Raw genomic sequence first — 26158 nt, 5'->3', positions numbered from 1 at the left:
TGGCTGAATTTACTCCTGCCAGATGCCTTTTTATATAATGTTGCGCTGACGAACATTGTGCTACATTTTTGCCCTTTTAAGGCCATTCAAAAAGCTAACAAACGTTAGAAAACTACAGGGCTACTTCCTTGAAAATGTTGCGGCACTTTCGATGCACGTTGACACAACCATTGGAACAAAGTGTTGTTGTTTCGTAAACTCCATGTACAGTTGGATGAGATCACGGATGGCCAGCGATCAAGTGTCAGGGTCAGACACACAACAAGTCTCTGTGGCGCAATTGGTTAGCGCGTTAGACTGTTAATCTAAAGGTTGGTGGTTCGAGCCCACCCAGGGACGAGAGTTTTCAGTTTGTTGTGCTCCATGATGCGGATGTGACATCCTGGACCTGTAATGAGATTCCCTGTTACTTTGTCCTGCTGAGGGTCAATGCCAACACAAGCCTCTCTAGTGCAATCAGTTAGTGTGTTTGACAATCTATCTAAAGATTGGTGCTTCGACACCACCCATGGATGACATTTTTCAGATTGTAGCGATGTGAAACTTCCTGACTTGTAGTGAGCTTCCATGAGACTTTGGCCTGCTGAGGGTGAATATAATCACAAGTCTCTGTGGCGCAATTGGTTAGCGCCTTAGGCCGTTAGTTTAAAGGTTGGTGATTTGAGCCCACCCAGAGATGCTATCTTTCCATTTATAGTGATGTGGAAAGACCTTCCTGGATTTACAGTAAGCTCGCTTTTGACCTGCTTTGTTTCCTATTGTCACATGTGATTGGTGTGTTGTTGAACATGAAAGATGACAAGTTCCTATACCTGCTGCTATACTATACCTAAATGGCTGTCAATGGTCTCTGATCTTCTGTTACTCAATAGCTTGATCATTCTGTGGTCTCCATGGAACATATCATTTATTCATATTAATCCGGCAAGTATGACAATGTAAATGATGTCAATCTGGCATGAAAACCCTTAGCATTTAAATGTATTTCGCTTGAAGTACAATGTTGGTCCAGTATGTGTGTATTTGTGTCAATATGTGTGCCTATACGACATGAAAGTGACTCGCCATTACATCATTCTTCCAGGGTCAGTCCCCTAATTATTTTGAATGGGCTTGGCGATCATATATTACATTCGTGAAAACGCAGTTGTTTAAGATATATATTTGTCAAAGTATATTTATGATTGTGGCCAAATTTACTCCTGCCAGATGCCTTTTTATATAATGTTGCGCTGACGAACATTGTGCTACATTTTTGCCCTTTTAAGGCCATTCAAAAAGCTAACAAACGTTAGAAAACTACAGGGCTACATCCTTGAAAATGTTGCGGCACTTTCGATGCACATTGACACAACCATTGGAACAAAGTGTTGTTGTTTCGTAAACTCCATGTACAGTTGGATGAGATCACGGATGGCCAGCGATCAAGTGTCAGGGTCAGACACACAACAAGTCTCTGTGGCGCAATTGGTTAGCGCGTTAGACTGTTAATCTAAAGGTTGGTGCTTCGAGCCCACCCAGGGAGGAGAGTTTTCAGTTTGTTGTGCTCCATGATGCGGATGTGACATCCTGGACCTGTAATGAGATTCCCTGTTACTTTGTCCTGCTGAGGGTCAATGCCAACACAAGCCTCTCTAGTGCAATCAGTTAGTGTGTTTGACAATCTATCTAAAGATTGGTTCTTCGACACCACCCATGGATGACATTTTTCAGATGGTAGCGATGTGAAACTTCCTGACTTGTAGTGAGCTTCCATGAGACTTTGGCCTGCTGAGGGTGAATATAATCACAAGTCTCTGTGGCGCAATTGGTTAGCGCCTTAGGCCGTTAGTTTAAAGGTTGGTGATTTGTGCCCACCCAGAGATGCTATCTTTCCATTTATAGTGATGTGGAAAGACCTTCCTGGATTTACAGTAAGCTCGCTTTTGACCTGCTTTGTTTCCTATTGTCACATGTGATTGGTGTGTTGTTGAACATGAAAGATGACAAGTTCCTATACCTGCTGCTATACTATACCTAAATGCCTGTCAATGGTCTCTGATCTTCTGTTACTCAATAGCTTGATCATTCTGTGGTCTCCATGGAACATATCATTTATTCATATTAATCCGGCAAGTATGACAATGTAAATGATGTCAATCTGGCATGAAAACCCTTAGCATTTAAATGTATTTCGCTTGAAGTACAATGTTGGTCCAGTATGTGTGTATTTGTGTGAATATGTGTGCCTATACGACATGAAAGTGACTCGCCATTACATCATTCTTCCAGGGTCAGTCCCCTAATTATTTTGAATGGGCTTGGCGATCATATATTACATTCGTGAAAACGCAGTTGTTTAAGATATATATTTGTCAAAGTATATTTATGATTGTGGCCAAATTTACTCCTGCCAGATGCCTTTTTATATAATGTTGTGCTGACGAACATTGTGCTACATTTTTGCCCTTTTAAGGCCATTCAAAAAGCTAACAAACGTTAGAAAACTACAGGGCTACTTCCTTGAAAATGTTGCGGCACTTTCGATGCACATTGACACAACCATTGGAACAAAGTGTTGTTGTTTCGTAAACTCCATGTACAGTTGGATGAGATCACGGATGGCCAGCGATCAAGTGTCAGGGTCAGACACACAACAAGTCTCTGTGGCGCAATTGGTTAGCGCGTTAGACTGTTAATCTAAAGGTTGGTGGTTCGAGCCCACCCAGGGACGAGAGTTTTCAGTTTGTTGTGCTCCATGATGCGGATGTGACATCCTGGACCTGTAATGAGATTCCCTGTTACTTTGTCCTGCTGAGGGTCAATGCCAACACAAGCCTCTCTAGTGCAATCAGTTAGTGTGTTTGACAATCTATCTAAAGATTGGTGCTTCGACACCACCCATGGATGACATTTTTCAGATGGTAGCGATGTGAAACTTCCTGACTTGTAGTGAGCTTCCATGAGACTTTGGCCTGCTGAGGGTGAATATAATCACAAGTCTCTGTGGTGCAATTGGTTAGCGCCTTAGGCCGTTAGTTTAAAGGTTGGTGATTTGAGCCCACCCAGAGATGCTATCATTCCATTTATACTGATGTGGAAAGACCTTCCTGGATTTACAGTAAGCTCGCTTTTGACCTGCTTTGTTTCCTATTGTCACATGTGATTGGTGTGTTGTTGAACATGAAAGATGACAAGTTCCTATACCTGCTGCTATACTATACCTAAATGGCTGTCAGTGGTCTCTGATCTTCTGTTACTCAATAGCTTGATCATTCTGTGGTCTCCATGGAACATATCATTTATTCATATTAATCCGGCAAGTATGACAATGTAAATGATGTCAATCTGGCATGAAAACCCTTAGCATTTAAATGTATTTCGCTTGAAGGACAATGTTGGTCCAGTATGTGTGTGTTTGTGTGAATATGTGTGCCTATACGCCATGAAAGTGACTCGCCATTACATCATTCTTCCAGGGTCAGTCCCCTAATTATTTTGAATGGGCTTGGCGATCATATATTACATTCGTGAAAACGCAGTTGTTTAAGATATATATTTATCAAATTATATTTGTGATTGTGGCTGAATTTACTCCTGCCAGATGCCTTTTTATATAATGTTGCGCTGACGAACATTGTGCTACATTTTTGCCCTTTTAAGGCCATTCAAAAAGCTAACAAACGTTAGAAAACTACAGGGCTACTTCCTTGAAAATGTTGCGGCACTTTCGATGCACGTTGACACAACCATTGGAACAAAGTGTTGTTGTTTCGTAAACTCCATGTACAGTTGGATGAGATCACGGATGGCCAGCGATCAAGTGTCAGGGTCAGACACACAACAAGTCTCTGTGGCGCAATTGGTTAGCGCGTTAGACTGTTAATCTAAAGGTTGGTGGTTCGAGCCCACCCAGGGACGAGAGTTTTCAGTTTGTTGTGCTCCATGATGCGGATGTGACATCCTGGACCTGTAATGAGATTCCCTGTTACTTTGTCCTGCTGAGGGTCAATGCCAACACAAGCCTCTCTAGTGCAATCAGTTAGTGTGTTTGACAATCTATCTAAAGATTGGTGCTTCGACACCACCCATGGATGACATTTTTCAGATTGTAGCGATGTGAAACTTCCTGACTTGTAGTGAGCTTCCATGAGACTTTGGCCTGCTGAGGGTGAATATAATCACAAGTCTCTGTGGCGCAATTGGTTAGCGCCTTAGGCCGTTAGTTTAAAGGTTGGTGATTTGAGCCCACCCAGAGATGCTATCTTTCCATTTATAGTGATGTGGAAAGACCTTCCTGGATTTACAGTAAGCTCGCTTTTGACCTGCTTTGTTTCCTATTGTCACATGTGATTGGTGTGTTGTTGAACATGAAAGATGACAAGTTCCTATACCTGCTGCTATACTATACCTAAATGGCTGTCAATGGTCTCTGATCTTCTGTTACTCAATAGCTTGATCATTCTGTGGTCTCCATGGAACATATCATTTATTCATATTAATCCGGCAAGTATGACAATGTAAATGATGTCAATCTGGCATGAAAACCCTTAGCATTTAAATGTATTTCGCTTGAAGTACAATGTTGGTCCAGTATGTGTGTATTTGTGTGAATATGTGTGCCTATACGACATGAAAGTGACTCGCCATTACATCATTCTTCCAGGGTCAGTCCCCTAATTATTTTGAATGGGCTTGGCGATCATATATTACATTCGTGAAAACGCAGTTGTTTAAGATATATATTTGTCAAAGTATATTTATGATTGTGGCCAAATTTACTCCTGCCAGATGCCTTTTTATATAATGTTGTGCTGACGAACATTGTGCTACATTTTTGCCCTTTTAAGGCCATTCAAAAAGCTAACAAACGTTAGAAAACTACAGGGCTACTTCCTTGAAAATGTTGCGGCACTTTCGATGCACATTGACACAACCATTGGAACAAAGTGTTGTTGTTTCGTAAACTCCATGTACAGTTGGATGAGATCACGGATGGCCAGCGATCAAGTGTCAGGGTCAGACACACAACAAGTCTCTGTGGCGCAATTGGTTAGCGCGTTAGACTGTTAATCTAAAGGTTGGTGGTTCGAGCCCACCCAGGGACGAGAGTTTTCAGTTTGTTGTGCTCCATGATGCGGATGTGACATCCTGGACCTGTAATGAGATTCCCTGTTACTTTGTCCTGCTGAGGGTCAATGCCAACACAAGCCTCTCTAGTGCAATCAGTTAGTGTGTTTGACAATCTATCTAAAGATTGGTGCTTCGACACCACCCATGGATGACATTTTTCAGATGGTAGCGATGTGAAACTTCCTGACTTGTAGTGAGCTTCCATGAGACTTTGGCCTGCTGAGGGTGAATATAATCACAAGTCTCTGTGGCGCAATTGGTTAGCGCCTTAGGCCGTTAGTTTAAAGGTTGGTGATTTGAGCCCACCCAGAGATGCTATCTTTCCATTTATAGTGATGTGGAAAGACCTTCCTGGATTTACAGTAAGCTCGCTTTTGACCTGCTTTGTTTCCTATTGTCACATGTGATTGGTGTGTTGTTGAACATGAAAGATGACAAGTTCCTATACCTGCTGCTATACTATACCTAAATGGCTGTCAATGGTCTCTGATCTTCTGTTACTCAATAGCTTGATCATTCTGTGGTCTCCATGGAACATATCATTTATTCATATTAATCCGGCAAGTATGACAATGTAAATGATGTCAATCTGGCATGAAAACCCTTAGCATTTAAATGTATTTCGCTTGAAGGACAATGTTGGTCCAGTATGTGTGTATTTGTGTGAATATGTGTGCCTATACGACATGAAAGTGACTCGCCATTACATCATTCTTCCAGGGTCAGTCCCCTAATTATTTTGAATGGGCTTGGCGATCATATATTACATTCGTGAAAACGCAGTTGTTTAAGATATATATTTATCAAATTATATTTGTGATTGTGGCCAAATTTACTCCTGCCAGATGCCTTTTTATATAATGTTGTGCTGACGAACATTGTGCTACATTTTTGCCCTTTTAAGGCCATTCAAAAAGCTAACAAACGTTAGAAAACTACAGGGCTACTTCCTTGAAAATGTTGCGGCACTTTCGATGCACATTGACACAACCATTGGAACAAAGTGTTGTTGTTTCGTAAACTCCATGTACAGTTGGATGAGATCACGGATGGCCAGCGATCAAGTGTCAGGGTCAGACACACAACAAGTCTCTGTGGCGCAATTGGTTAGCGCGTTAGACTGTTAATCTAAAGGTTGGTGGTTCGAGCCCACCCAGGGACGAGAGTTTTCAGTTTGTTGTGCTCCATGATGCGGATGTGACATCCTGGACCTGTAATGAGATTCCCTGTTACTTTGTCCTGCTGAGGGTCAATGCCAACACAAGCCTCTCTAGTGCAATCAGTTAGTGTGTTTGACAATCTATCTAAAGATTGGTGCTTCGACACCACCCATGGATGACATTTTTCAGATTGTAGCGATGTGAAACTTCCTGACTTGTAGTGAGCTTCCATGAGACTTTGGCCTGCTGAGGGTGAATATAATCACAAGTCTCTGTGGCGCAATTGGTTAGCGCCTTAGGCCGTTAGTTTAAAGGTTGGTGATTTGAGCCCACCCAGAGATGCTATCATTCCATTTATACTGATGTGGAAAGACCTTCCTGGATTTACAGTAAGCTCGCTTTTGACCTGCTTTGTTTCCTATTGTCACATGTGATTGGTGTGTTGTTGAACATGAAAGATGACAAGTTCCTATACCTGCTGCTATACTATACCTAAATGGCTGTCAATGGTCTCTGATCTTCTGTTACTCAATAGCTTTATCATTCTGTGGTCTCCATGGAACATATCATTTATTCATATTAATCCGGCAAGTATGACAATGTAAATGATGTCAATCTGGCATGAAAACCCTTAGCATTTAAATGTATTTCGCTTGAAGGACAATGTTGGTCCAGTATGTGTGTATTTGTGTGAATATGTGTGCCTATACGACATGAAAGTGACTCGCCATTACATCATTCTTCCAGGGTCAGTCCCCTAATTATTTTGAATGGGCTTGGCGATCATATATTACATTCGTGAAAACGCAGTTGTTTAAGATATATATTTATCAAATAATATTTGTGATTGTGGCCAAATTTACTCCTGCCAGATGCCTTTTTATATAATGTTGTGCTGACGAACATTGTGCTACATTTTTGCCCTTTTAAGGCCATTCAAAAAGCTAACAAACGTTAGAAAACTACAGGGCTACTTCCTTGAAAATGTTGCGGCACTTTCGATGCACATTGACACAACCATTGGAACAAAGTGTTGTTGTTTCGTAAACTCCATGTACAGTTGGATGAGATCACGGATGGCCAGCGATCAAGTGTCAGGGTCAGACACACAACAAGTCTCTGTGGCGCAATTGGTTAGCGCGTTAGACTGTTAATCTAAAGGTTGGTGGTTCGAGCCCACCCAGGGACGAGAGTTTTCAGTTTGTTGTGCTCCATGATGCGGATGTGACATCCTGGACCTGTAATGAGATTCCCTGTTACTTTGTCCTGCTGAGGGTCAATGTCAACACAAGCCTCTCTAGTGCAATCAGTTAGTGTGTTTGACAATCTATCTAAAGATTGGTGCTTCGACACCACCCATGGATGACATTTTTCAGATTGTAGCGATGTGAAACTTCCTGACTTGTAGAGAGCTTCCATGAGACTTTGGCCTGCTGAGGGTGAATATAATCACAAGTCTCTGTGGCGCAATTGGTTAGCGCCTTAGGCCGTTAGTTTAAAGGTTGGTGATTTGAGCCCACCCAGAGATGCTATCATTCCATTTATAGTGATGTGGAAAGACCTTCCTGGATTTACAGTAAGCTCGCTTTTGACCTGCTTTGTTTCCTATTGTCACATGTGATTGGTGTGTTGTTGAACATGAAAGATGACAAGTTCCTATACCTGCTGCTATACTATACCTAAATGGCTGTCAATGGTCTCTGATCTTCTGTTACTCAATAGCTTGATCATTCTGTGGTCTCCATGGAACATATCATTCATTCATATTAATCCGGCATGTATGACAATGTAAATGATGTCAATCTGGCATGAAAACCCTTAGCATTTAAATGTATTTCGCTTGAAGGACAATGTTGGTCCAGTATGTGTGTATTTGTGTGAATATGTGTGCCTATACGACATGAAAGTGACTCGCCATTACATCATTCTTCCAGGGTCAGTCCCCTAATTATTTTGAATGGGCTTGGCGATCATATATTACATTCGTGAAAACGCAGTTGTTTAAGATATATATTTATCAAATTATATTTGTGATTGTGGCTGAATTTACTCCTGCCAGATGCCTTTTTATATAATGTTGCGCTGACGAACATTGTGCTACATTTTTGCCCTTTTAAGGCCATTCAAAAAGCTAACAAACGTTAGAAAACTACAGGGCTACTTCCTTGAAAATGTTGCGGCACTTTCGATGCACGTTGACACAACCATTGGAACAAAGTGTTGTTGTTTCGTAAACTCCATGTACAGTTGGATGAGATCACGGATGGCCAGCGATCAAGTGTCAGGGTCAGACACACAACAAGTCTCTGTGGCGCAATTGGTTAGCGCGTTAGACTGTTAATCTAAAGGTTGGTGGTTCGAGCCCACCCAGGGACGAGAGTTTTCAGTTTGTTGTGCTCCATGATGCGGATGTGACATCCTGGACCTGTAATGAGATTCCCTGTTACTTTGTCCTGCTGAGGGTCAATGCCAACACAAGCCTCTCTAGTGCTATCAGTTAGTGTGTTTGACAAGCTATCTAAAGATTGGTGCTTCGACACCACCCATGGATGACATTTTTCAGATTGTAGCGATGTGAAACCTAGTGAGCTTCCATGAGACTTTGGCCTGCTGAGGGTCAATATAATCACAAGTCTCTGTGGCGCAATTGGTTAGCGCCTTAGGCTGTTAGTTTAAAGGTTGGTGATTTGAGCCCACCCAGAGATGCTATCTTTCCATTTATAGTGATGTGGAAAGACCTTCCTGGATTTACAGTAAGCTCGCTTTTGACCTGCTTTGTTTCCTATTGTCACATGTGATTGGTGTGTTGTTGAACATGAAAGATGACAAGTTCCTATACCTGCTGCTATACTATACCTAAATGGCTTTCAATGGTCTCTGATATTATGTTACTCAATAGCTTGATCATTCTGTGGTCTCCATGGAACATATCATTTATTCATATTAATCCGGCAAGTATGACAATGTAAATGATGTCAATCTGGCATGAAAACCCTTAGCATTTAAATGTATTTCGCTTGAAGGACAATGTTGGTCCAGTATGTGTGTGTTTGTGTGAATATGTGTGCCTATACGCCATGAAAGTGACTCGCCATTACATCATTCTTCCGGGGTCAGTCCCCTAATTATTTTGAATGGGCTTGGCGATCATATATTACATTCGTGAAAACGCAGTTGTTTAAGATATATATTTATCAAATTATATTTGTGATTGTGGCCAAATTTACTCCTGCCAGATGCCTTTTTATATAATGTTGTGCTGACGAACATTGTGCTACATTTTTGCCCTTTTAAGGCCATTCAAAAAGCTAACAAACGTTAGAAAACTACAGGGCTACTTCCTTGAAAATGTTGCGGCACTTTCGATGCACGTTGACACAACCATTGGAACAAAGTGTTGTTGTTTCGTAAACTCCATGTACAGTTGGATGAGATCACGGATGGCCAGCGATCAAGTGTCAGGGTCAGACACACAACAAGTCTCTGTGGCGCAATTGGTTAGCGCGTTAGACTGTTAATCTAAAGGTTGGTGGTTCGAGCCCACCCAGGGACGAGAGTTTTCAGTTTGTTGTGCTCCATGATGCGGATGTGACATCCTGGACCTGTAATGAGATTCCCTGTTACTTTGTCCTGCTGAGGGTCAATGCCAACACAAGCCTCTCTCGTGCAATCAGTTAGTGTGTTTGACAATCTATCTAAAGATTGGTGCTTCGACACCACCCATGGATGACATTTTTCAGATTGTAGCAATGTGAAACTTCCTGACTTGTAGTGAGCTTCCATGAGACTTTGGCCTGCTGAGGGTGAATATAATCACAAGTCTCTGTGGCGCAATTGGTTAGCGCCTTAGGCCGTTAGTTTAAAGGTTGGTGATTTGAGCCCACCCAGAGATGCTATCTTTCCATTTATAGTGATGTGGAAAGACCTTCCTGGATTTACAGTAAGCTCGCTTTTGACCTGCTTTGTTTCCTATTGTCACATGTGATTGGTGTGTTGTTGAACATGAAAGATGACAAGTTCCTATACCTGCTGCTATACTATACCTAAATGGCTTTCAATGGTCTCTGATATTATGTTACTCAATAGCTTGATCATTCTGTGGTCTCCATGGAACATATCATTTATTCATATTAATCCGGCAAGTATGACAATGTAAATGATGTCAATCTGGCATGAAAACCCTTAGCATTTAAATGTATTTCGCTTGAAGGACAATGTTGGTCCAGTATGTGTGTGTTTGTGTGAATATGTGTGCCTATACGCCATGAAAGTGACTCGCCATTACATCATTCTTCCAGGGTCAGTCCCCTAATTATTTTGAATGGGCTTGGCGATCATATATTACATTCGTGAAAACGCAGTTGTTTAAGATATATATTTATCAAATTATATTTGTGATTGTGGCTGAATTTACTCCTGCCAGATGCCTTTTTATATAATGTTGCGCTGACGAACATTGTGCTACATTTTTGCCCTTTTAAGGCCATTCAAAAAGCTAACAAACGTTAGAAAACTACAGGCTACTTCCTTGAAAATGTTGCGGCACTTTCGATGCACGTTGACACAACCATTGGAACAAAGTGTTGTTGTTTCGTAAACTCCATGTACAGTTGGATGAGATCACGGATGGCCAGCGATCAAGTGTCAGGGTCAGACACACAACAAGTCTCTGTGGCGCAATTGGTTAGCGCGTTAGACTGTTAATCTAAAGGTTGGTGGTTCGAGCCCACCCAGGGACGAGAGTTTTCAGTTTGTTGTGCTCCATGATGCGGATGTGACATCCTGGACCTGTAATGAGATTCCCTGTTACTTTGTCCTGCTGAGGGTCAATGCCAACACAAGCCTCTCTAGTGCTATCAGTTAGTGTGTTTGACAAGCTATCTAAAGATTGGTGCTTCGACACCACCCATGGATGACATTTTTCATATTGTAGCGATGTTAAACCTAGTGAGCTTCCATGAGACTTTGGCCTGCTGAGGGTCAATATAATCACAAGTCTCTGTGGCGCAATTCGTTAGCGCCTTAGGCTGTTAGTTTAAAGGTTGGTGATTTGAGCCCACCCAGAGATGCTATCTTTCCATTTATAGTGATGTGGAAAGACCTTGCTGGATTTACAGTAAGCTCGCTTTTGACCTGCTTTGTTTCCTATTGTCACATGTGATTGGTGTGTTGTTGAACATGAAAGATGACAAGTTCCTATACCTGCTGCTATACTATACCTAAATGGCTTTCAATGGTCTCTGATATTATGTTACTCAATAGCTTGATCATTCTGTGGTCTCCATGGAACATATCATTTATTCATATTAATCCGGCAAGTATGACAATGTAAATGATGTCAATCTGGCATGAAAACCCTTAGCATTTAAATGTATTTCGCTTGAAGGACAATGTTGGTCCAGTATGTGTGTGTTTGTGTGAATATGTGTGCCTATACGCCATGAAAGTGACTCGCCATTACATCATTCTTCCGGGGTCAGTCCCCTAATTATTTTGAATGGGCTTGGCGATCATATATTACATTCGTGAAAACGCAGTTGTTTAAGATATATATTTATCAAATTATATTTGTGATTGTGGCCAAATTTACTCCTGCCAGATGCCTTTTTATATAATGTTGTGCTGACGAACATTGTGCTACATTTTTGCCCTTTTAAGGCCATTCAAAAAGCTAACAAACGTTAGAAAACTACAGGGCTACTTCCTTGAAAATGTTGCGGCACTTTCGATGCACGTTGACACAACCATTGGAACAAAGTGTTGTTGTTTTGTAAACTCCATGTACAGTTGGATGAGATCACGGATGGCCAGCGATCAAGTGTCAGGGTCAGACACACAACAAGTCTCTGTGGCGCAATTGGTTAGCGCGTTAGACTGTTAATCTAAAGGTTGGTGGTTCGAGCCCACCCAGGGACGAGAGTTTTCAGTTTGTTTTGCTCCATGATGCGGATGTGACATCCTGGACCTGTAATGAGATTCCCTGTTACTTTGTCCTGCTGAGGGTCAATGCCAACACAATCCTCTCTCGTGCAATCAGTTAGTGTGTTTGACAATCTATCTAAAGATTGGTGCTTCGACACCACCCATGGATGACATTTTTCAGATTGTAGCAATGTGAAACTTCCTGACTTGTAGTGAGCTTCCATGAGACTTTGGCCTGCTGAGGGTGAATATAATCACAAGTCTCTGTGGCGCAATTGGTTAGCGCCTTAGGCCGTTAGTTTAAAGGTTGGTGATTTGAGCCCACCCAGGGATGCTATCATTCCATTTATACTGATGTGGAAAGACCTTCCTGGATTTACAGTAAGCTCGCTTTTGACCTGCTTTGTTTCCTATTGTCACATGTGATTGGTGTGTTGTTGAACATGAAAGATGACAAGTTCCTATACCTGCTGCTATACTATCACTAAATGGCTTTCAATGGTCTCTGATATTATGTTACTCAATAGCTTGATCATTCTGTGGTCTCCATGGAACATATCATTTATTCATATTAATCCGGCAAGTATGACAATGTAAATGATGTCAATCTGGCATGAAAACCCTTAGCATTTAAATGTATTTCGCTTGAAGGACAATGTTGGTCCAGTATGTGTGTGTTTGTGTGAATATGTGTGCCTATACGCCATGAAAGTGACTCGCCATTACATCATTCTTCCGGGGTCAGTCCCCTAATTATTTTGAATGGGCTTGGCGATCATATATTACATTCGTGAAAACGCAGTTGTTTAAGATATATATTTATCAAATTATATTTGTGATTGTGGCCAAATTTACTCCTGCCAGATGCCTTTTTATATAATGTTGTGCTGACGAACATTGTGCTACATTTTTGCCCTTTTAAGGCCATTCAAAAAGCTAACAAACGTTAGAAAACTACAGGGCTACTTCCTTGAAAATGTTGCGGCACTTTCGATGCACGTTGACACAACCATTGGAACAAAGTGTTGTTGTTTCGTAAACTCCATGTACAGTTGGATGAGATCACGGATACCCAGCGATCAAGTGTCAGGGTCAGACACACAACAAGTCTCTGTGGCGCAATTGGTTAGTGCGTTAGACTGTTAATCTAAAGGTTGGTGGTTCGAGCCCACCCAGGGACGAGAGTTTTCAGTTTGTTGTGCTCCATGATGCGGATGTGACATCCTGGACCTGTAATGAGATTCCCTGTTACTTTGTCCTGCTGAGGGTCAATGCCAACACAAGCCTCTCTAGTGCAATCAGTTAGTGTGTTTGACAATCTATCTAAAGATTGGTGCTTCGACACCACCCATGGATGACATTTTTCAGATTGTAGCGATGTGAAACTTCCTGACTTGTAGTGAGCTTCCATGAGACTTTGGCCTGCTGAGGGTGAATATAATCACAAGTCTCTGTGGCGCAATTGGTTAGCGCCTTAGGCCGTTAGTTTAAAGGTTGGTGATTTGAGCCCACCCAGAGATGCTATCATTCCATTTATACTGATGTGGAAAGACCTTCCTGGATTTACAGTAAGCTCGCTTTTGACCTGCTTTGTTTCCTATTGTCACATGTGATTGGTGTGTTGTTGAACATGAAAGATGACAAGTTCCTATACCTGCTGCTATACTATACCTAAATGGCTGTCAATGGTCTCTGATATTATGTTACTCAATAGCTTGATCATTCTGTGGTCTCCATGGAACATATCATTTATTCATATTAATCCGGCAAGTATGACGATGTAAATGATGTCAATCTGGCATGAAAACCCTTAGCATTTAAATGTATTTCGCTTGAAGGACAATGTTGGTCCAGTATGTGTGTGTTTGTGTGAATATGTGTGCCTATACGCCATGAACGTGACTCGCCATTACATCATTCTTCCAGGGTCAGTCCCCTAATTATTTTGAATGGGCTTGGCGATCATATATTACATTCGTGAAAACGCAGTTGTTTAAGATATATATTTATCAAATTATATTTGTGATTGTGGCTGAATTTACTCCTGCCAGATGCCTTTTTATATAATGTTGCGCTGACGAACATTGTGCTACATTTTTGCCCTTTTAAGGCCATTCAAAAAGCTAACAAACGTTAGAAAACTACAGGGCTACTTCCTTGAAAATGTTGCGGCACTTTCGATGCACGTTGACACAACCATTGGAACAAAGTGTTGTTGTTTCGTAAACTCCATGTACAGTTGGATGAGATCACGGATGGCCAGCGATCAAGTGTCAGGGTCAGACACACAACAAGTCTCTGTGGCGCAATTGGTTAGCGCGTTAGACTGTTAATCTAAAGGTTGGTGGTTCGAGCCCACCCAGGGATGAGAGTTTTCAGTTTGTTGTGCTCCATGATGCGGATGTGACATCCTGGACCTGTAATGAGATTCCCTGTTACTTTGTCCTGCTGAGGGTCAATGCCAACACAAGCCTCTCTAGTGCTATCAGTTAGTGTGTTTGACAAGCTATCTAAAGATTGGTGCTTCGACACCACCCATGGATGACATTTTTCATATTGTAGCGATGTTAAACCTAGTGAGCTTCCATGAGACTTTGGCCTGCTGAGGGTCAATATAATCACAAGTCTCTGTGGCGCAATTCGTTAGCGCCTTAGGCTGTTAGTTTAAAGGTTGGTGATTTGAGCCCACCCAGAGATGCTATCTTTCCATTTATAGTGATGTGGAAAGACCTTGCTGGATTTACAGTAAACTCGCTTTTGACCTGCTTTGTTTCCTATTGTCACATATGATTGGTGTGTTGTTGAACATGAAAGATGACAAGTTCCTATACCTGCTGCTATACTATCACTAAATGGCTTTCAATGGTCTCTGATATTATGTTACTCAATAGCTTGATCATTCTGTGGTCTCCATGGAACATATCATTTATTCATATTAATCCGGCAAGTATGACAATGTAAATGATGTCAATCTGGCATGAAAACCCTTAGCATTTAAATGTATTTCGCTTGAAGGACAATGTTGGTCCAGTATGTGTGTGTTTGTGTGAATATGTGTGCCTATACGCCATGAAAGTGACTCGCCATTACATCATTCTTCCGGGGTCAGTCCCCTAATTATTTTGAATGGGCTTGGCGATCATATATTACATTCGTGAAAACGCAGTTGTTTAAGATATATATTTATCAAATTATATTTGTGATTGTGGCCAAATTTACTCCTGCCAGATGCCTTTTTATATAATGTTGTGCTGACGAACATTGTGCTACATTTTTGCCCTTTTAAGGCCATTCAAAAAGCTAACAAACGTTAGAAAACTACAGGGCTACTTCCTTGAAAATGTTGCGGCACTTTCGATGCACGTTGACACAACCATTGGAACAAAGTGTTGTTGTTTCGTAAACTCCATGTACAGTTGGATGAGATCACGGATACCCAGCGATCAAGTGTCAGGGTCAGACACACAACAAGTCTCTGTGGCGCAATTGGTTAGTGCGTTAGACTGTTAATCTAAAGGTTGGTGGTTCGAGCCCACCCAGGGACGAGAGTTTTCAGTTTGTTGTGCTCCATGATGCGGATGTGACATCCTGGACCAGTAATGAGATTCCCTGTTACTTTGTCCTGCTGAGGGTCAATGCCAACACAATCCTCTCTCGTGCAATCAGTTAGTGTGTTTGACAATCTATCTAAAGATTGGTGCTTCGACACCACCCATGGATGACATTTTTCAGATTGTAGCGATGTGAAACTTCCTGACTTGTAGTGAGCTTCCATGAGACTTTGGCCTGCTGAGGATGAATATAATCACAAGTCTCTGTGGCGCAATTGGTTAGCGCCTTAGGCCGTTAGTTTAAAGGTTGGTGATTTGAGCCCACCCAGAGATGCTATCATTCCATTTATACTGATGTGGAAAGACCTTCCTGGATTTACAGTAAGCTCGCTTTTGACCTGCTTTGTTTCCTATTGTCACATGTGATTGGTGTGTTGTTGAACATGAAAGATGACAAGTTCCTATACCTGCTGCTATACTATACCTAAATGGCTGTCAATGGTCTCTGATATTATGTTACTCAATAGCTTGATCATTCTGTGGTCTCCATGGAACATATCATTTATTCATATTAATCCGGCAAGTATGACGATGTAAATGATGTCAATCTGGCATGAAAACCCTTAGCATTTAAATGTATTTCGCTTGAAGGACAATGTTGGTCCAGTATGTGTGTGTTTGTGTGAATATGTGTCCCTATACGCCATGAACGTGACTCGCCATTACATCATTCTTCCAGGGTCAGTCCCCTAATTATTTTGAATGGGCTTGGCGATCATATATTACATTTGTGAAAACGCAGTTGTTTAAGATATATATTCATCAAATTATATTTGTGATTGTGGCTGAATTTACTCCTGCCAGATGCCTTTTTATATAATGTTGCGCTGACGAACATTGTGCTACATTTTTGCCCTTTTAAGGCCATTCAAAAAGCTAACAAACGTTAGAAAACTACAGGGCTACTTCCTTGAAAATGTTGCGGCACTTTCGATGCACGTTGACACAACCATTGGAACAAAGTGTTGTTGTTTCGTAAACTCCAAGTACAGTTGGATGAGATCACGGATGGCCAGCGATCAAGTGTCAGGGTCAGACACACAACAAGTCTCTGTGGCGCAATTGGTTAGCGCGTTAGACTGTTAATCTAAAGGTTGGTGGTTCGAGCCCACCCAGGGATGAGAGTTTTCAGTTTGTTGTGCGCCATGATGCGGATTTGACATCCTGGACCTGTAATGAGATTCCCTGTTACTTTGTCCTGCTGAGGGTCAATGCCAACACAAGCCTCTCTAGTGCTATCAGTTAGTGTGTTTGACAAGCTATCTAAAGATTGGTGCTTCGACACCACCCATGGATGACATTTTTCATATTGTAGCGATGTTAAACCTAGTGAGCTTCCATGAGACTTTGGCCTGCTGAGGGTCAATATAATCACAAGTCTCTGTGGCGCAATTCGTTAGCGCCTTATGCTGTTAGTTTAAAGGTTGGTGATTTGAGCCCACCCAGAGATGCTATCTTTCCATTTATAGTGATGTGGAAAGACCTTGCTGGATTTACAGTAAACTCGCTTTTGACCTGCTTTGTTTCCTATTGTCACATATGATTGGTGTGTTGTTGAACATGAAAGATGACAAGTTCCTATACCTGCTGCTATACTATCACTAAATGGCTTTCAATGGTCTCTGATATTATGTTACTCAATAGCTTGATCATTCTGTGGTCTCCATGGAACATATCATTTATTCATATTAATCCGGCAAGTATGACAATGTAAATGATGTCAATCTGGCATGAAAACCCTTAGCATTTAAATGTATTTCGCTTGAAGGACAATGTTGGTCCAGTATGTGTGTGTTTGTGTGAATATGTGTGCCTATACGCCATGAAAGTGACTCGCCATTACATCATTCTTCCGGGGTCAGTCCCCTAATTATTTTGAATGGGCTTGGCGATCATATATTACATTCGTGAAAACGCAGTTGTTTAAGATATATATTTATCAAATTATATTTGTGATTGTGGCCAAATTTACTCCTGCCAGATGCCTTTTTATATAATGTTGTGCTGACGAACATTGTGCTACATTTTTGCCCTTTTAAGGCCATTCAAAAAGCTAACAAACGTTAGAAAACTACAGGGCTACTTCCTTGAAAATGTTGCGGCACTTTCGATGCACGTTGACACAACCATTGGAACAAAGTGTTGTTGTTTCGTAAACTCCATGTACAGTTGGATGAGATCACGGATACCCAGCGATCAAGTGTCAGGGTCAGACACACAACAAGTCTCTGTGGCGCAATTGGTTAGTGCGTTAGACTGTTAATCTAAAGGTTGGTGGTTCGAGCCCACCCAGGGACGAGAGTTTTCAGTTTGTTGTGCTCCATGATGCGGATGTGACATCCTGGACCAGTAATGAGATTCCCTGTTACTTTGTCCTGCTGAGGGTCAATGCCAACACAATCCTCTCTCGTGCAATCAGTTAGTGTGTTTGACAATCTATCTAAAGATTGGTGCTTCGACACCACCCATGGATGACATTTTTCAGATTGTAGCGATGTGAAACTTCCTGACTTGTAGTGAGCTTCCATGAGACTTTGGCCTGCTGAGGATGAATATAATCACAAGTCTCTGTGGCGCAATTGGTTAGCGCCTTAGGCCGTTAGTTTAAAGGTTGGTGATTTGAGCCCACCCAGAGATGCTATCATTCCATTTATACTGATGTGGAAAGACCTTCCTGGATTTACAGTAAGCTCGCTTTTGACCTGCTTTGTTTCCTATTGTCACATGTGATTGGTGTGTTGTTGAACATGAAAGATGACAAGTTCCTATACCTGCTGCTATACTATACCTAAATGGCTGTCAGTGGTCTCTGATCTTCTGTTACTCAATAGCTTGATCATTCTGTGGTCTCCATGGAACATATCATTTATTCATATTAATCCGGCAAGTATGACGATGTAAATGATGTCAATCTGGCATGAAAACCCTTAGCATTTAAATGTATTTCGCTTGAAGGACAATGTTGGTCCAGTATGTGTGTGTTTGTGTGAATATGTGTGCCTATACGCCATGAAAGTGACTCGCCATTACATCATTCTTCCAGGGTCAGTCCCCTAATTATTTTGAATGAGCTTGGCGATCATATATTACATTCGTGAAAACGCAGTTGTTTAAGATATATATTTATCAAATTATATTTATGATTGTGGCTGAATTTACTCCTGCCAGATGCCTTTTTATATAATGTTGCGCTGACGAACATTGTGCTACATTTTTGCCCTTTTAAGGCCATTCAAAAAGCTAACAAACGTTAGAAAACTACAGGGCTACTTCCTTGAAAATGTTGCGGCACTTTCGATGCACGTTGACACAACCATTGGAACAAAGTGTTGTTGTTTCGTAAACTCCATGTACAGTTGGATGAGATCACGGATGGCCAGCGATCAAGTGTCAGGGTCAGACACACAACAAGTCTCTGTGGCGCAATTGGTTAGCGCATTAGACTGTTAATCTAAAGGTTGGTGGTTCGAGCCCACCCAGGGACGAGAGTTTTCAGTTTGTTGTGCTCCATGATGCGGATGTGACATCCTGGACCTGTAATGAGATTCCCTGTTACTTTGTCCTGCTGAGGGTCAATGCCAACACAAGCCTCTCTAGTGCAATCAGTTAGTGTGTTTGACAATCTATCTAAAGATTGGTGCTTCGACACCACCCATGGATGACATTTTTCAGATGGTAGCGATGTGAAACTTCCTGACTTGTAGTGAGCTTCCATGAGACTTTGGCCTGCTGAGGGTGAATATAATCACAAGTCTCTGTGGTGCAATTGGTTAGCGCCTTATGCCGTTAGTTTAAAGGTTGGTGATTTGAGCCCACCCAGAGATGCTATCATTCCATTTATACTGATGTGGAAAGACCTTCCTGGATTTACAGTAAGCTCGCTTTTGACCTGCTTTGTTTCCTATTGTCACATGTGATTGGTGTGTTGTTGAACATGAAAGATGACAAGTTCCTATACCTGCTGCTATACTATACCTAAATGGCTGTCAGTGGTCTCTGATCTTCTGTTACTCAATAGCTTGATCATTCTGTGGTCTCCATGGAACATATCATTTATTCATATTAATCCGGCAAGTATGACAATGTAAATGATGTCAATCTGGCATGAAAACCCTTAGCATTTAAATGTATTTCGCTTGAAGGACAATGTTGGTCCAGTATGTGTGTGTTTGTGTGAATATGTGTGCCTATACGCCATGAAAGTGACTCGCCATTACATCATTCTTCCAGGGTCAGTCCCCTAATTATTTTGAATGAGCTTGGCGATCATATATTACATTCGTGAAAACGCAGTTGTTTAAGATATATATTTATCAAATTATATTTATGATTGTGGCCAAATTTACTCCTGCCAGATGCCTTTTTATATAATGTTGTGCTGACGAACATTGTGCTACATTTTTGCCCTTTTAAGGCCATTCAAAAAGCTAACAAACGTTAGAAAACTACAGGGCTACTTCCTTGAAAATGTTGCGGCACTTTCGATGCACGTTGACACAACCATTGGAACAAAGTGTTGTTGTTTCGTAAACTCCATGTACAGTTGGATGAGATCACGGATGGCCAGTGATCAAGTGTCAGGGTCAGACACACAACAAGTCTCTGTGGCGCAATTGGTTAGCGCGTTAGACTGTTAATCTAAAGGTTGGTGGTTCGAGCCCACCCAGGGACGAGAGTTTTCAGTTTGTTGTGCTCCATGATGCGGATGTGACATCCTGGACCTGTAATGAGATTCCCTGTTACTTTGTCCTGCTGAGGGTCAATGCCAACACAAGCCTCTCTTGTGCAATCAGTTAGTGTGTTTGGCAATCTATCTAAAGATTGGTGCTTCGACACCACCCATGGATGACATTTTTCAGATTGTAGCGATGTGAAACTTCCTGACTTGTAGTGAGCTTCCATGAGACTTTGGCCTGCTGAGGGTGAATATAATCACAAGTCTCTGTGGCGCAATTGGTTAGCGCCTTAGGCCGTTAGTTTAAAGGTTGGTGATTTGAGCCCACCCAGAGATGCTATCATTCCATTTATACTGATGTGGAAAGACCTTCCTGGATTTACAGTAAACTCGCTTTTGACCTGCTTTGTTTCCTATTGTCACATGTGATTGGTGTGTTGTTGAACATGAAAGATGACAAGTTCCTATACCTGCTGCTATACTATACCTAAATGGCTGTCAATGGTCTCTGATCTTCTGTTACTCAATAGCTTGATCATTCTGTGGTCTCCATGGAACATATCATTTATTCATATTAATCCGGCAAGTATGACAATGTAAATGATGTCAATCTGGCATGAAAACCCTTAGCATTTAAATGTATTTCGCTTGAAGGACAATGTTGGTCCAGTATGTGTGTGTTTGTGTGAATATGTGTGCCTATACGCCATGAAAGTGACTCGCCATTACATCATTCTTCCAGGGTCAGTCCCCTAATTATTTTGAATGGGCTTGGCGATCATATATTACATTCGTGAAAACGCAGTTGTTTAAGATATATATTTGTCAAAGTATATTTATGATTGTGGCCAAATTTACTCCTGCCAGATGCCTTTTTATATAATGTTGTGCTGACGAACATTGTGCTACATTTTTGCCCTTTTAAGGCCATTCAAAAAGCTAACAAACGTTAGAAAACTACAGGGCTACATCCTTGAAAATGTTGCGGCACTTTCGATGCACATTGACACAACCATTGGAACAAAGTGTTGTTGTTTCGTAAACTCCATGTACAGTTGGATGAGATCACGGATGGCCAGCGATCAAGTGTCAGGGTCAGACACACAACAAGTCTCTGTGGCGCAATTGGTTAGCGCGTTAGACTGTTAATCTAAAGGTTGGTGGTTCGAGCCCACCCAGGGACGAGAGTTTTCAGTTTGTTGTGCTCCATGATGCGGATGTGACATCCTGGACCTGTAATGAGATTCCCTGTTACTTTGTCCTGCTGAGGGTCAATGCCAACACAAGCCTCTCTTGTGCAATCAGTTAGTGTGTTTGGCAATCTATCTAAAGATTGGTGCTTCGACACCACCCATGGATGACATTTTTCAGATTGTAGCGATGTGAAACTTCCTGACTTGTAGTGAGCTTCCATGAGACTTTGGCCTGCTGAGGGTGAATATAATCACAAGTCTCTGTGGCGCAATTGGTTAGCGCCTTAGGCCGTTAGTTTGAAGGTTGGTGATTTGAGCCCACCCAGAGATGCTATCATTCCATTTATACTGATGTGGAAAGACCTTCCTGGATTTACAGTAAACTCGCTTTTGACCTGCTTTGTTTCCTATTGTCACATGTGATTGGTGTGTTGTTGAACATGAAAGATGACAAGTTCCTATACCTGCTGCTATACTATACCTAAATGGCTGTCAATGGTCTCTGATCTTCTGTTACTCAATAGCTTGATCATTCTGTGGTCTCCATGGAACATATCATTTATTCATATTAATCCGGCAAGTATGACAATGTAAATGATGTCAATCTGGCATGAAAACCCTTAGCATTTAAATGTATTTCGCTTGAAGTACAATGTTGGTTCTGTATGTGTGTATTTGTGTGAATATGTGTGCCTATACGACATGAAAGTGACTCGCCATTACATCATTCTTCCAGGGTCAGTCCCCTAATTATTTTGAATGGGCTTGGCGATCATATATTACATTCGTGAAAACGCAGTTGTTTAAGATATATATTTGTCAAAGTATATTTATGATTGTGGCCAAATTTACTCCTGCCAGATGCCTTTTTATATAATGTTGTGCTGACGAACATTGTGCTACATTTTTGCCCTTTTAAGGCCATTCAAAAAGCTAACAAACGTTAGAAAACTACAGGGCTACATCCTTGAAAATGTTGCGGCACTTTCGATGCACATTGACACAACCATTGGAACAAAGTGTTGTTGTTTCGTAAACTCCATGTACAGTTGGATGAGATCACGGATGGCCAGCGATCAAGTGTCAGGGTCAGACACACAACAAGTCTCTGTGGCGCAATTGGTTAGCGCGTTAGACTGTTAATCTAAAGGTTGGTGGTTCGAGCCCACCCAGGGACGAGAGTTTTCAGTTTGTTGTGCTCCATGATGCGGATGTGACATCCTGGACCTGTAATGAGATTCCCTGTTACTTTGTCCTGCTGAGGGTCAATGCCAACACAATCCTCTCTCGTGCAATCAGTTAGTGTGTTTGACAATCTATCTAAAGATTGGTGCTTCGACACCACCCATGGATGACATTTTTCAGATTGTAGCGATGTGAAACTTCCTGACTTGTAGTGAGCTTCCATGAGACTTTGGCCTGCTGAGGGGGAATATAATCACAAGTCTCTGTGGCGCAATTGGTTAGCGCCTTAGGCCGTTAGTTTAAAGGTTGGTGATTTGAGCCCACCCAGAGATGCTATCATTCCATTTATACTGATGTGGAAAGACCTTCCTGGATTTACAGTAAGCTCGCTTTTGACCTGCTTTGTTTCCTATTGTCACATGTGATTGGTGTGTTGTTGAACATGAAAGATGACAAGTTCCTATACCTGCTGCTATACTATACCTAAATGGCTGTCAGTGGTCTCTGATCTTCTGTTACTCAATAGCTTGATCATTCTGTGGTCTCCATGGAACATATCATTTATTCATATTAATCCGGCAAGTATGACAATGTAAATGATGTCAATCTGGCATGAAAACCCTTAGCATTTAAATGTATTTCGCTTGAAGGACAATGTTGGTCCAGTATGTGTGTGTTTGTGTGAATATGTGTGCCTATACGCCATGAAAGTGACTCGCCATTACATCATTCTTCCAGGGTCAGTCCCCTAATTATTTTGAATGGGCTTGGCGATCATATATTACATTCGTGAAAACGCAGTTGTTTAAGATATATATTTATCAAATTATATTTATGATTGTGGCCAAATTTACTCCTGCCAGATGCCTTTTTATATAATGTTGTGCTGACGAACATTGTGCTACATTTTTGCCCTTTTAAGGCCATTCAAAAAGCTAACAAACGTTAGAAAACTACAGGGCTACTTCCTTGAAAATGTTGCGGCACTTTCGATGCACGTTGACACAACCATTGGAACAAAGTGTTGTTGTTTCGTAAACTCCATGTACAGTTGGATGAGATCACGGATGGCCAGCGATCAAGTGTCAGGGTCAGACACACAACAAGTCTCTGTGGCGCAATTGGTTAGCGCGTTAGACTGTTAATCTAAAGGTTGGTGGTTCGAGCCCACCCAGGGACGAGAGTTTTCAGTTTGTTGTGCTCCATGATGCGGATGTGACATCCTGGACCTGTAATGAGATTCCCTGTTACTTTGTCCTGCTGAGGGTCAATGCCAACACAAGCCTCTCTTGTGCAATCAGTTAGTGTGTTTGACAATCTATCTAAAGATTGGTGCTTCGACACCACCCATGGATGACATTTTTCAGATTGTAGCGATGTGAAACTTCCTGACTTGTAGTGAGCTTCCATGAGACTTTGGCCTGCTGAGGGTGAATATAATCACAAGTCTCTGTGGCGCAATTGGTTAGCGCCTTAGGCCGTTAGTTTAAAGGTTGGTGATTTGAGCCCACCCAGAGATGCTATCATTCCATTTATACTGATGTGGAAAGACCTTCCTGGATTTACAGTAAACTCGCTTTTGACCTGCTTTGTTTCCTATTGTCACATGTGATTGGTGTGTTGTTGAACATGAAAGATGACAAGTTCCTATACCTGCTGCTATACTATACCTAAATGGCTGTCAATGGTCTCTGATCTTCTGTTACTCAATAGCTTGATCATTCTGTGGTCTCCATGGAACATATCATTTATTCATATTAATCCGGCAAGTATGACAATGTAAATGATGTCAATCTGGCATGAAAACCCTTAGCATTTAAATGTATTTCGCTTGAAGTACAATGTTGGTTCTGTATGTGTGTATTTGTGTGAATATGTGTGCCTATACGACATGAAAGTGACTCGCCATTACATCATTCTTCCAGGGTCAGTCCCCTAATTATTTTGAATGGGCTTGGCGATCATATATTACATTCGTGAAAACGCAGTTGTTTAAGATATATATTTGTCAAAGTATATTTATGATTGTGGCCAAATTTACTCCTGCCAGATGCCTTTTTATATAATGTTGTGCTGACGAACATTGTGCTACATTTTTGCCCTTTTAAGGCCATTCAAAAAGCTAACAAACGTTAGAAAACTACAGGGCTACATCCTTGAAAATGTTGCGGCACTTTCGATGCACATTGACACAACCATTGGAACAAAGTGTTGTTGTTTCGTAAACTCCATGTACAGTTGGATGAGATCACGGATGGCCAGCGATCAAGTGTCAGGGTCAGACACACAACAAGTCTCTGTGGCGCAATTGGTTAGCGCGTTAGACTGTTAATCTAAAGGTTGGTGGTTCGAGCCCACCCAGGGATGAGAGTTTTCAGTTTGTTGTGCTCCATGATGCGGATGTGACATCCTGGACCTGTAATGAGATTCCCTGTTACTTTGTCCTGCTGAGGGTCAATGCCAACACAATCCTCTCTCGTGCAATCAGTTAGTGTGTTTGACAATCTATCTAAAGATTGGTGCTTCGACACCACCCATGGATGACATTTTTCAGATTGTAGCGATGTGAAACTTCCTGACTTGTAGTGAGCTTCCATGAGACTTTGGCCTGCTGAGGGGGAATATAATCACAAGTCTCTGTGGCGCAATTGGTTAGCGCCTTAGGCCGTTAGTTTAAAGGTTGGTGATTTGAGCCCACCCAGAGATGCTATCATTCCATTTATACTGATGTGGAAAGACCTTCCTGGATTTACAGTAAGCTCGCTTTTGACCTGCTTTGTTTCCTATTGTCACATGTGATTGGTGTGTTGTTGAACATGAAAGATGACAAGTTCCTATACCTGCTGCTATACTATACCTAAATGGCTGTCAGTGGTCTCTGATCTTCTGTTACTCAATAGCTTGATCATTCTGTGGTCTCCATGGAACATATCATTTATTCATATTAATCCCGCAAGTATGACAATGTAAATGATGTCAATCTGGCATGAAAACCCTTAGCATTTAAATGTATTTCGCTTGAAGGACAATGTTGGTCCAGTATGTGTGTGTTTGTGTGAATATGTGTGCCTATACGCCATGAACGTGACTCGCCATTACATCATTCTTCCAGGGTCAGTCCCCTAATTATTTTGAATGGGCTTGGCGATCATATATTACATTCGTGAAAACGCAGTTGTTTAAGATATATATTTATCAAATTATATTTGTGATTGTGGCTGAATTTACTCCTGCCAGATGCCTTTTTATATAATGTTGCGCTGACGAACATTGTGCTACATTTTTGCCCTTTTAAGGCCA

At 41.5% G+C, this 26158-nt stretch overlaps 21 non-coding genes across 21 annotated transcripts; all 21 read left to right on the top strand.

Moving 5' to 3' along the window:
- The first annotated feature begins 265 nt into the window (after positions 1–265).
- On the top strand, positions 266–339 carry trnan-guu (transfer RNA asparagine (anticodon GUU)). Its single transcript has one exon. It is a non-coding gene; the product is annotated as a tRNA-Asn (tRNA).
- A 2300-nt stretch (positions 340–2639) lies between these two features.
- trnan-guu (transfer RNA asparagine (anticodon GUU)) lies at positions 2640–2713 on the top strand. Its single transcript has one exon. It is a non-coding gene; the product is annotated as a tRNA-Asn (tRNA).
- A 1113-nt stretch (positions 2714–3826) lies between these two features.
- trnan-guu (transfer RNA asparagine (anticodon GUU)) lies at positions 3827–3900 on the top strand. Its single transcript has one exon. It is a non-coding gene; the product is annotated as a tRNA-Asn (tRNA).
- Positions 3901–5013: 1113 nt separating this feature from the next.
- Positions 5014–5087, top strand: trnan-guu (transfer RNA asparagine (anticodon GUU)). The gene has a single exon. It is a non-coding gene; the product is annotated as a tRNA-Asn (tRNA).
- A 1113-nt stretch (positions 5088–6200) lies between these two features.
- On the top strand, positions 6201–6274 carry trnan-guu (transfer RNA asparagine (anticodon GUU)). Its single transcript has one exon. It is a non-coding gene; the product is annotated as a tRNA-Asn (tRNA).
- A 1113-nt stretch (positions 6275–7387) lies between these two features.
- trnan-guu (transfer RNA asparagine (anticodon GUU)) lies at positions 7388–7461 on the top strand. The gene has a single exon. It is a non-coding gene; the product is annotated as a tRNA-Asn (tRNA).
- A 1113-nt stretch (positions 7462–8574) lies between these two features.
- trnan-guu (transfer RNA asparagine (anticodon GUU)) lies at positions 8575–8648 on the top strand. Its single transcript has one exon. It is a non-coding gene; the product is annotated as a tRNA-Asn (tRNA).
- A 1103-nt stretch (positions 8649–9751) lies between these two features.
- On the top strand, positions 9752–9825 carry trnan-guu (transfer RNA asparagine (anticodon GUU)). The gene has a single exon. It is a non-coding gene; the product is annotated as a tRNA-Asn (tRNA).
- Positions 9826–10937: 1112 nt separating this feature from the next.
- Positions 10938–11011, top strand: trnan-guu (transfer RNA asparagine (anticodon GUU)). Its single transcript has one exon. It is a non-coding gene; the product is annotated as a tRNA-Asn (tRNA).
- Positions 11012–12114: 1103 nt separating this feature from the next.
- On the top strand, positions 12115–12188 carry trnan-guu (transfer RNA asparagine (anticodon GUU)). Its single transcript has one exon. It is a non-coding gene; the product is annotated as a tRNA-Asn (tRNA).
- A 1113-nt stretch (positions 12189–13301) lies between these two features.
- Positions 13302–13375, top strand: trnan-guu (transfer RNA asparagine (anticodon GUU)). The gene has a single exon. It is a non-coding gene; the product is annotated as a tRNA-Asn (tRNA).
- A 1113-nt stretch (positions 13376–14488) lies between these two features.
- On the top strand, positions 14489–14562 carry trnan-guu (transfer RNA asparagine (anticodon GUU)). The gene has a single exon. It is a non-coding gene; the product is annotated as a tRNA-Asn (tRNA).
- Positions 14563–15665: 1103 nt separating this feature from the next.
- On the top strand, positions 15666–15739 carry trnan-guu (transfer RNA asparagine (anticodon GUU)). The gene has a single exon. It is a non-coding gene; the product is annotated as a tRNA-Asn (tRNA).
- A 1113-nt stretch (positions 15740–16852) lies between these two features.
- trnan-guu (transfer RNA asparagine (anticodon GUU)) lies at positions 16853–16926 on the top strand. Its single transcript has one exon. It is a non-coding gene; the product is annotated as a tRNA-Asn (tRNA).
- A 1103-nt stretch (positions 16927–18029) lies between these two features.
- trnan-guu (transfer RNA asparagine (anticodon GUU)) lies at positions 18030–18103 on the top strand. Its single transcript has one exon. It is a non-coding gene; the product is annotated as a tRNA-Asn (tRNA).
- A 1113-nt stretch (positions 18104–19216) lies between these two features.
- On the top strand, positions 19217–19290 carry trnan-guu (transfer RNA asparagine (anticodon GUU)). Its single transcript has one exon. It is a non-coding gene; the product is annotated as a tRNA-Asn (tRNA).
- Positions 19291–20403: 1113 nt separating this feature from the next.
- Positions 20404–20477, top strand: trnan-guu (transfer RNA asparagine (anticodon GUU)). Its single transcript has one exon. It is a non-coding gene; the product is annotated as a tRNA-Asn (tRNA).
- A 1113-nt stretch (positions 20478–21590) lies between these two features.
- Positions 21591–21664, top strand: trnan-guu (transfer RNA asparagine (anticodon GUU)). The gene has a single exon. It is a non-coding gene; the product is annotated as a tRNA-Asn (tRNA).
- A 1113-nt stretch (positions 21665–22777) lies between these two features.
- trnan-guu (transfer RNA asparagine (anticodon GUU)) lies at positions 22778–22851 on the top strand. Its single transcript has one exon. It is a non-coding gene; the product is annotated as a tRNA-Asn (tRNA).
- Positions 22852–23964: 1113 nt separating this feature from the next.
- Positions 23965–24038, top strand: trnan-guu (transfer RNA asparagine (anticodon GUU)). Its single transcript has one exon. It is a non-coding gene; the product is annotated as a tRNA-Asn (tRNA).
- Positions 24039–25151: 1113 nt separating this feature from the next.
- Positions 25152–25225, top strand: trnan-guu (transfer RNA asparagine (anticodon GUU)). The gene has a single exon. It is a non-coding gene; the product is annotated as a tRNA-Asn (tRNA).
- Positions 25226–26158: the final 933 nt, after the last annotated feature.

Source organism: Salmo salar, chromosome 07 (assembly GCF_965601325.2).
Source record: "Salmo salar chromosome 07, fSalSal1, whole genome shotgun sequence".
Taxonomy (NCBI): Eukaryota; Metazoa; Chordata; class Actinopteri; order Salmoniformes; family Salmonidae; genus Salmo; species Salmo salar.
The sequence above is the reverse complement of the archived record's forward strand: the minus strand, read 5'-3'. Positions and strand labels throughout refer to the sequence as shown.